Source organism: Amblyomma mixtum, chromosome 3 (assembly GCF_055824585.1).
Source record: "Amblyomma mixtum isolate Tamu chromosome 3, ASM5582458v1, whole genome shotgun sequence".
NCBI lineage: Eukaryota > Metazoa > Arthropoda > Arachnida > Ixodida > Ixodidae > Amblyomma > Amblyomma mixtum.
This window is the reverse complement of record NC_143014.1, coordinates 433,541,108-433,549,981: the sequence shown is the minus strand read 5'-3', so window position 1 is coordinate 433,549,981 and position 8,874 is coordinate 433,541,108. Positions and strand designations below refer to the sequence as shown.

The following is an 8,874-nucleotide window of genomic DNA, read 5'->3' as shown; positions in this document are numbered from 1 at the left end:
AGCGAGCCTACTCGTACATCTGCGATTTCCTTACGGACAGAACCGTCAACATCACCACCGGCTCAAAACACACAACGCAAGTGAAGATGGGCACGAGAGGCACTCCGCAAGGGGCAGTACTATCCCCACTTCTCTTCAACATTGCACTCCTAAATCTCCCACCTCTTCTCAATCAGGTACAGGGCATACGCCACGCCCTGTACGCTGATGATATAACCATCTGGACAACCACGGGAAGTATGGGAATGATTGAAGAACAACTACAAACCGCGGCGACAGCAGTTCAAAATTATGCCCGGGCGTGTGGACTAACGTGCTCACCCGAAAAATCCGAACTGATAGTCTTCCGTCAACGCAAGAATCAAGACACCATCAATATCCGCGTAGACAACTCACCCATCAAGGAAGTTCAGACCATGAAGATACTGGGTCTGTACATAAATAACAACGGCAACAACCTTCTTGCCCTCCAGAAACTACGGCTCGTGAGCGAGCAAGTCGCCAGGATGATCGCCAGGATAACGACGCGCAAATCGGGGATGCGAGAAGACGATACTCTGCGACTGGTGCAGGCTTTCGTTGTAAGCCGCGTCGCCTACGTAGCGCCCTACCTCCGCCTCAAGAAGCGTGACATGAAAAACCTCGACATCATAATCAGAACTGCCTACAAGAAGGCCCTGGGACTCCCTCTTGCGACATCGACGGACCGGCTCTTGCGACTGGGTGTGCACAACACGATCGATGAGCTGATAGAGGCACACCTTACGGCGCAGGTGGTACGGCTCTCCACAACTCGAACTGGCCGACAAGTCCTGAGTGATTTAAACATCAATTGCCCCCGACAGCTAGACACCAAAACCGACATCCCAGCCTCATGGAGAGGACAACTCAAGGCAGCTCCACTACCCAGGAATATGCACCCTGATTTTCACCAGTCAAGACGACAAGCACGAGCCGAAGCCATGAAAAGACACTACGGCGGGCGCGAGGGCGTGTTCTATGTCGATGCTGCGGGTCCCGAGCAGGGAATGACGGCCGTCGCGGTAGTGCACCAAAATACAACAGTCGACGGACTAGTACTGGCTAGCCAGGACATACTGGCTGCGGAAGAAGTGGCGATTGCTCTAGCTGCAACACACACTAGCTCAATATACATTCTCACAGATTCACAGACAGCGTATCGCAATTACCTCAGGGGCAGGGTCGCACCGCTAGCAGCTAAAATCCTGCAAGATAGCTACATCCGTGGCTACCAACCCACACACAAACACTTAATATGGGTACCAGGTCACCAGGGCATCCCAGGGAACGAGAGCGCACATGCCTCAGCCCGCGCATTTCTCCCCCTGGAACCCAGTGCGGATGCCGTGGAACCTCTTACCCCACTACTAACTTACAATGACATACTTCAGCACTTAAGATTATCCCGTCGGGTCTACCCTCCGCCGGCTAAGACACTAGATAAAGGGGAGGAACAACACCTCCGAAAGCTACAGACCAACACTTACAACAACCCACGAAGACTACATGCCATAGACCCGGAGTCATTTGACTCACAATGCAAATTCTGCGGGGAGAAGGCGGACCTGTACCATATGGTATGGGCCTGCCAACGAAATCAGGCGATCACTGTTAATAACCAGCCAACGCAGGAGGGGTGGGAGGCAGCTCTGTCCAGCTCGGACGGAAAGAATCAAAAGCAACTCATCGAAAGAGCCCGGACAGCAGCCTACGCCAATCGGGTTCCGGACTGAGAGCTCCAACCACGGCTACAACCTCCTAAACCATTTCATTAAAATATTTTCACCACCAGGTCAACGATGGTCTTGCCGCTCATCGGGCAACCTGAAGCGCACAGATGATGCTCAGATTTCGTAGGAGCTCATTCCCATACCCTTTCCCGCCATACCCAGATCAGTAACAATGACGGGAAACGCGCTGCTTGTCACAGCTTAGCCTGTCTGCGTTCGTCAAACGCGCTTCTATTGAAATGGGTCGCACTGCGGACGCCTAATTCCCGTCCGTAACTCACTGTTTGGAGGCATCATACTGTTGACTGTCGCGATGCTTGACAGAAAGGAAAGAACTGAGCGTCGCCTGACGAAATGAAGAGAAAGAGAAAGAAGTGAGAATTGAACACCATGCCCGGTAATATGCATTTACAACCCAGCTGCGGTGTGGAAGCTGGGAAATTTGTTACGTAATCCCTGCCATTCCTTCCCTGCCCTTCTGGTTGGTTGATTTATAGGGTTTAACGTCCCAAAGCGACTAAGACTATGAGAGACGCCGTAGTGGAGGGCTCCGGAAATTTCTACCACCTGGGGTTCTTTAACGTGCGCTGACATCGCACAGTACACGGGCCTCTAGAATTTCTCCTCCAAAGAAATTCAACCGCCGCGGCCGGGATCGAACCCGCGTCTTTCGGGTCAGCAGCCGAGCACCATAACCACTGAGCCACCGCGGCGGCTTCCCTGCCCTTCTGCAGAAATGCATGCATGCTTTACCGTGTTTTAAGGCGGAAGCCTTTAATGCCTCATCGTTGTAAGCAGAAGTTGTCGACTGAAATGTCACGCTTTTCAATTGGTCTAAACAGTCGTGACGTCACAGTGCGCGAATTTCAAACGGGGCCAATTGTACTTTGTGTAGTAGCCATGCAACCAAATAAAGGGATGGTATAGTGATGTTCCCAGTAAGTGGGAATGAGTTTAGTTAGCTGCTTAACTGCCCAATTAGCCTAATTAACCTTTCTAGTCAGGCCAGTAAGTAAACAAAACCGAGTCGGAAATTGGTCGAGTTCGGGAATCGAACCCCGGTCTCCGGAGTGCGAGACGAGCATGTTAACCACTCCGCCATGCTAGCTTTCTTTTTTCTTTTTTTTAGGGGGAAAGCGCGAACGCAGTCCCCCACTACCAAAAATTGCATGCTTATCTGTCCCAGTTTGGGGTAGTGGCAGGGGTCAGCACGAACGCAGTGCAATGCCCGCGCCTCTCCCTGGAGGCACCGCATCGCTGATCACGGATTACTCCGCCATGCCAGCTCGATGGTTTGGAATGAACAAAGGCGCATCTAGTGAATAGCAACGGAGTTTGTTCTAGTAACGTTGGTGAATAGGGTGTCCTAATTCACTCCCTTCATCCTCCCTTCCTGTTACAGGGATGTTCAGGTGTCCACCGAGATAGGCGAGACAGATACATTTCCTTTCCTCAAAAACCAATTTGCATAGAGTTGAACCGGCGATGGCGTTCTGTGGACTCCCTGGCAGCGTTGCAAGACGCTGTCGTGCTCCACTCTTAGAGGCGAAGCTTAATGTCTTAACCACATATCAGTGACACAAACAGCAACGCCGCGCTTGAGGCTGTTGCTGTTGTTGTGACTGAGAGAAGGATGAAAAGGAAATTGCAGGGGCCTGCCTACTGGCTCGAGCCCAGCGACCACCGCTGCCACGTGCAGATAAATGAGAGTTAAAAGATCACAGGAAAGAGAAAAAGGAAAGAAAAGACGCGCGTCGCAGCAACAACTGCGTCCGCCGAGCGGACGTTGCTGAAAAAACATATAAGCGGCCGACGCCGCGCTCGCCGAAGCGAGGACAGATACAACTTCCGCCTCACCGCACTTTAGGTCAGCAAAGTGCCCCCCCTGAATTTTTGTTGTCATCACATCCGGGTCCGCAACACACGTCGGAGTGGTGCCATGCGCCGTGTATGCGCATCTCTTAGCGGGAGCGTCCACTAAACGAGTGTGAGCGTTGAACCGAAGGCCCGCCCACTGGAAACGATCATGTGGATCACGTGACAGCATAGTGCCGGGCAGGTGGGAACGGCGGGGAAGGAAACGTGCAAGGCGGAGGTCATCCGAGCGATCGAGCAGCACTGCCGCGCTCTATGCACGCAACAGTGGATCGAGATCTGCAACGCGGCAGACGGGCAGATGCATAGCGGGAAGACGTGGAACCTGCTGCGGCACCTGCTCGACGAAACCAAGACCAAGTCGCACCAAAGGGACAGACTCGCCAAGCTCATACATCGGGCGGTCTCGGTACAGGGCGCCGATGCAGTCACCAGGCGCATCAATGACAAATACCTGCCCACTACACCCACCGAACAACATGCGCCGTACGGCGGCCTACCCAACGCGAAGCTCGATCGTGACATCGACGTCGAGGAGGTCCGCGCGGCCCTGCACGCCCTCAACAGCCGGTCGGCAGCTGGCCCGGACCTCGTCACGAACAAGGCGCTCAAGAACCTCGACGACGGCTCGATTGAGAACCTCGCAAAATACTTCAACAAGTGCTGGAGAGCGGCCGCGCTACCAAAGCAGTGGAAGACAACCAAGACTATCCTGATACCCAAGCCGGGGAAGCCACCGGACACGGACAACCTTCGGCCCATCTCGCTCACGTCGGCAAGGTGCTGGAGCACGTCCTGCTCAACAGGTGGCAAGACTACTTGGAACGAGAAGGGCTGTATCCGGCCACGGTGATCGGCTTCAGACAGCACCTCAGCACGTAGGACGCGATGCTGCAGCTCAAATACCAAATCATAGACAATGGCGGCAGCGCCCGCGACAACAAGGCAATCCTGGGTCTCGACCTAAAGAGCGCCTTTGAAAATGTGAAACACTCGGCGATTCTGTCCCAAGTCTCTAAGCTCAACATGGGCGAAAGATCCTACAGCTACATCAAGGACTTCCTCACGGGCAGGACCGCCGAGCTACGAGCAGGCGACCTACAAACGCAAGAGAAGAAGCTCGGGAGCACCGGCACACCGCAGGGATCGGTCATTTCGCCGATGCTGTTCAACCTGGTAATGATCGGAGTGGCCGAGAAGCTCGCGGACATCGAAGACGTCCGGCACACCATCTACGCGGACGATATCACACTGTGGGTGACCGGCAGCAGCGACGCCCACATCGAGGGCGCTCTGCAAGCCGCCTTCGACGCGATAGAAGACCATCTGGAAGGCACCGGCTTGAGATGTTCGCCGAGCAAATCGGAGCTCCTCATACTCGCACCTCCCAACAATGGCAGATGCAAGACCAGACAACGCGAATGCGAAAAAATCAGAATCGTAACCAAATCCGGCAACGTGATCCCCGAGGTCAGCAAAATCAGGATCCTAGGCATGGTCATCGAAAAGCATGGAAGAAACGGCGAAACCATCGCCCGTCTCACGGCAAAAGCGGCCAACGCTATGCGACTCCTCAAAAGAGTCACTTCCCGGAAGGCTGGCATGATAGAGGAGAGCCTAATCAGGCTCGTCCAATCCTTCATCATCAGCCACGTCGCGTACGTTGCAGCCTACCACAGATGGCTGCAACACGAACGCAACAAAATTAATGTAATCATCAGGAGAGCGTACAAGGCGGCGCTGGGCCTGCTCGAGTCCACGAGCACGACCCGCCTCTTACAACAACTCGTGATGCACAACACGCTCGAAGAAATAGCCGAAGCGCAACGGACCTCTCAACTGGAGCGGCTGTCCACGACCAAAGCCGGGAGGAAGATACTGGACGACCTGGGAATAGGACACTCGAACGAGGCGGAGACGAAGCTCCCCGTCCCCGAAGAGGTCGGACGCCAGACCAGAATCGACCCCATACCCAAGAACATGAACCCCGAGTATAACAAGGGAAGGAGAGGGGCGAGGGCCAAGGCTCTCATCGACCTGCACGCCAACGACGAGCACGCGCGGTACGTGGACGCGGCCGAATACCAACGGAACGCCTTCGCAGCGGTCGACATAGAGGCGTCGACCGGCGCCACGAGGACGGCAGCGAGCGTGAGAAGCGCCGGAGCGGAGCAAGCGGAGGAGGTGGCCATCGCCCTGGCCATCGCCGACGCAGTCTGCTACACGGTGCTGAGTGACTCGAGACAGGATGTGCGAAACTTCGCCAAAGGCCAAGTTTGCAGGGAGGCCGAGCGCGTACTACGAGCGACTAAACTGCAAGACAGAAGAGTAAGAATCAAGTGGTTTCCGGCGCACGCGGGCGACGCGTCGGAACGCAGTGCGAACCACAATGAGACGGCACACGCAGCGGCGCGAGCGCTAACCAACCGCGCCCCGGAAACACACCGTCCGACGTGGTTCGAAGCCAAGGACCGCATGACCGACTACAGCGAAATCACGAAGGCCTACCGCCTGGCTCGCAGGACTCTCCCACCCCCACACCCGAGGCTGAGTCGAGCGGAGGCGGTACTACTGAGACAGCTCCAGACCGGATCGCTACCGAGCCCGGGACTGATGCATCGCATGTACCCCGAGACCTACCTGACCGAAACGTGTAGAGTCTGCCGGAGGGAGCCGGCAGATCACACGCACATCTTGTGGGACTGCATCAGAAATCCAAAGGAAGCAATATCAGGAACCATCCCGCCGCGGCTGGAGGCAGCCGCGAAGAGCAACGACCATGACCAACAGCTATGGGCCGTCAAGCAGGTCCTCGGGGCGCTCGAAAGGCAGGGACCCAGCGAGCCGGCAACGGCGAGCGGAGACCCGCGCCGAGTAACGGCAGCCTCGTAGACGACGTAGGCCGTCGTCGGGGCGCGCGAGCGCCCAACTGCAGGCACAAATAAAGTTTGCTCCAATCCAATCCAATGCGCCAAGAAGAAGCCGCAGTCTCCCGATGGGAGAACAGAAATTGCTTTTGAGAACATCAAAGGGCGCAGTATCTCACTTCTCTGTGGACCCCTCAAAAGTGCAATGAGGGAAGATATGGAGGAGTGAGTAAAAGAAGAGAGAGAACAAGGCACGCCTGCCGCGTCAAGACCATCTGCGCATGCGCCGTGGCTGCGCGGTATGCGGTGTGTGGTAGCAGTGATGGTACGCGCTATGCTAAAGGTCTCTAATCATATGCGGGCACGATAAAGAGGACATACGTTAGGAAGGGCTAGAAAAAGAAAGAAAACTCTGAACACCTCCGAATGGCACAACGGACAAGAGAAAAGTGGAAAGCAGCCACGAGAAGGCCTAATTGTAACTGTATAACCATTTTCGCACAGTAAAAAGAAATAGTGGAATAGAGAGGCGATGCCATATCGGGGCCACTCCAAGTTCTTTGTTTGCGTCTGGTGCGAATCACAACATGACTATAGTGTAGTATGAATGAAGCCACGAGCCGTCTTCTCCACCGGTGAGCTCCCGAGTGCCGCAAGGTTCGGTGCTTAGATATTTACAGTTTGTTATGGGCATTATTTAATTTCCTCTCAACATATTGTTACGCGGCGGCCAGCCGAAGAATGAGACGTGGTGAACCATGGCTATGAGATGATTTAATGGCCGCTGGCCTAGCGCGGGCGCTCCGTCCCGCGCCACTGCCAGCTTCGTCTTTGTCACACTACCCGGGGCCTCCGAGCGATCGTCCCAATCGGTGACGAACAGACGGCGAAATGGCGATGGTCTTGAGTGAAGGATCGAACAATATGTAGAAGATGGTGCAGTGCTGGCCGCCACGATGAGAAAGATGAGAGAATGAGTCCCGGTCAACGAAGCATCCGGGCCGTAGGGTGCCAGGCGCTGACGGCCGAGGTCTCTGGACGCACCGAACGGCAGAGGCAGGGGGACGGTGTCTTCACGTTTCGGTCAGTGAGGTCTTGGGTCGGTGGGGTCTTGGGTCCGTCGGGTCTTGGGTCGTCGTGTAGTGTGGTCCGGGCGGGGGACGGGGCTGGGGTGAGCGTCGAGGTCGGTTCAGGTCGGGCGGGCTGGGGCAAGGCCGTGCGGCGCTGACCAGGTACTCACGGCCGACGTCCACGGCAGGCCCAGGACGCCGAAGCTCCGTGACCAGGATGGCGATGAAGGGACCCCAGCACCTCACACCAAATGTTACGCGGCGGCCAGCCGAAGAATGAGACGTGGTGAACCATGGCTATGAGATGATTTAATGGCCGCTGGCCTAGCGCGGGCGCTCCGTCCCGCGCCACTGCCAGCTTCGTCTTCGTGACAATATCTTCACAAATTCGCCTCTTTGATGTGTGGTGTTCTTGCCCTATAAGTGTTCCTCCTTGGTAGTCAGGGAAGAGTAAGGGGGGAGGGGGGGGGGGGGGCGCACGTATGCCTTCTGGTGCGAGCATTCGCGATGAAGTCAGCAAAGTTACACGCACGCTCCTTCAAGAAACCCTGCTAGGCAGAAGGCGCTACTGCCTCGCGCGGATAGAAATACTACGCAGAAGGACGGGCAGGAAAGAAAGACGCGAAGTGACGACATCGTCGACGCAGATTTCCAACTTTTTAATAATGGGAAATAGAAGCACGGTTGATATGTTCAGGAAAACATAATAAAACAATAACAAAATGGGTGGGGAGCGACTACGCTTATCACTGCCGCATTGGCAGTTGTTCTGCTAAAGCTGCTCATTTCTCCAGCATTCGCGGCTGTAGGAAGGTCCGCCCGCGGGACTCGGGTATAAAAATTGCGGAGAGCACGTAGTACTAGTTACGTGCTGTGAAGGCGAAAGCGTTAACTGCTTTTTAATCCACCCCCGAATCCAATTTAATCTATCCTTAATGCACCCTAATTTCCCTAGACCCTAATTTCCCTAGGAATGGACAAAACCAAATATATAGCCAACCCTGATTACGTGTCTTTACGAAGAGATCAGGTCGAAATTTCCGGAGCCCTCCACTACGGCGTCTCTCATAGCCTTAGTCGCTTTGGGACGTTAAACCCCATAAACCAAACCATCATCCACTTAAAGTTAAAGAATACAGATGCCGGACTGACATTTTTAAAATGTCTTTTTTCCCTAAAACGGTTTCGGAATGGAACAAGCTGCCCGAGGAAGTAGTGTCCATATTATCAAGTGATTCATTTTCTTCCATGCTGTGACATTTTTTATGTATAATAATTCCGTGTTCTTTCTATCTCATTGTTATCTCTTTT

At 54.6% G+C, this 8,874-nt stretch overlaps 1 non-coding gene across 1 annotated transcript; it reads right to left on the bottom strand.

Annotated features, from left to right (window-relative positions):
- Window positions 1–2,878: 2,878 nt before the first annotated feature.
- LOC149358150 (U1 spliceosomal RNA) lies at window positions 2,879–3,039 on the bottom strand. Its single transcript, XR_016291993.1, has one exon. It is a non-coding gene; the product is annotated as a U1 spliceosomal RNA (small nuclear RNA).
- Between the last annotated feature and the right edge of the window lie 5,835 nt (window positions 3,040–8,874).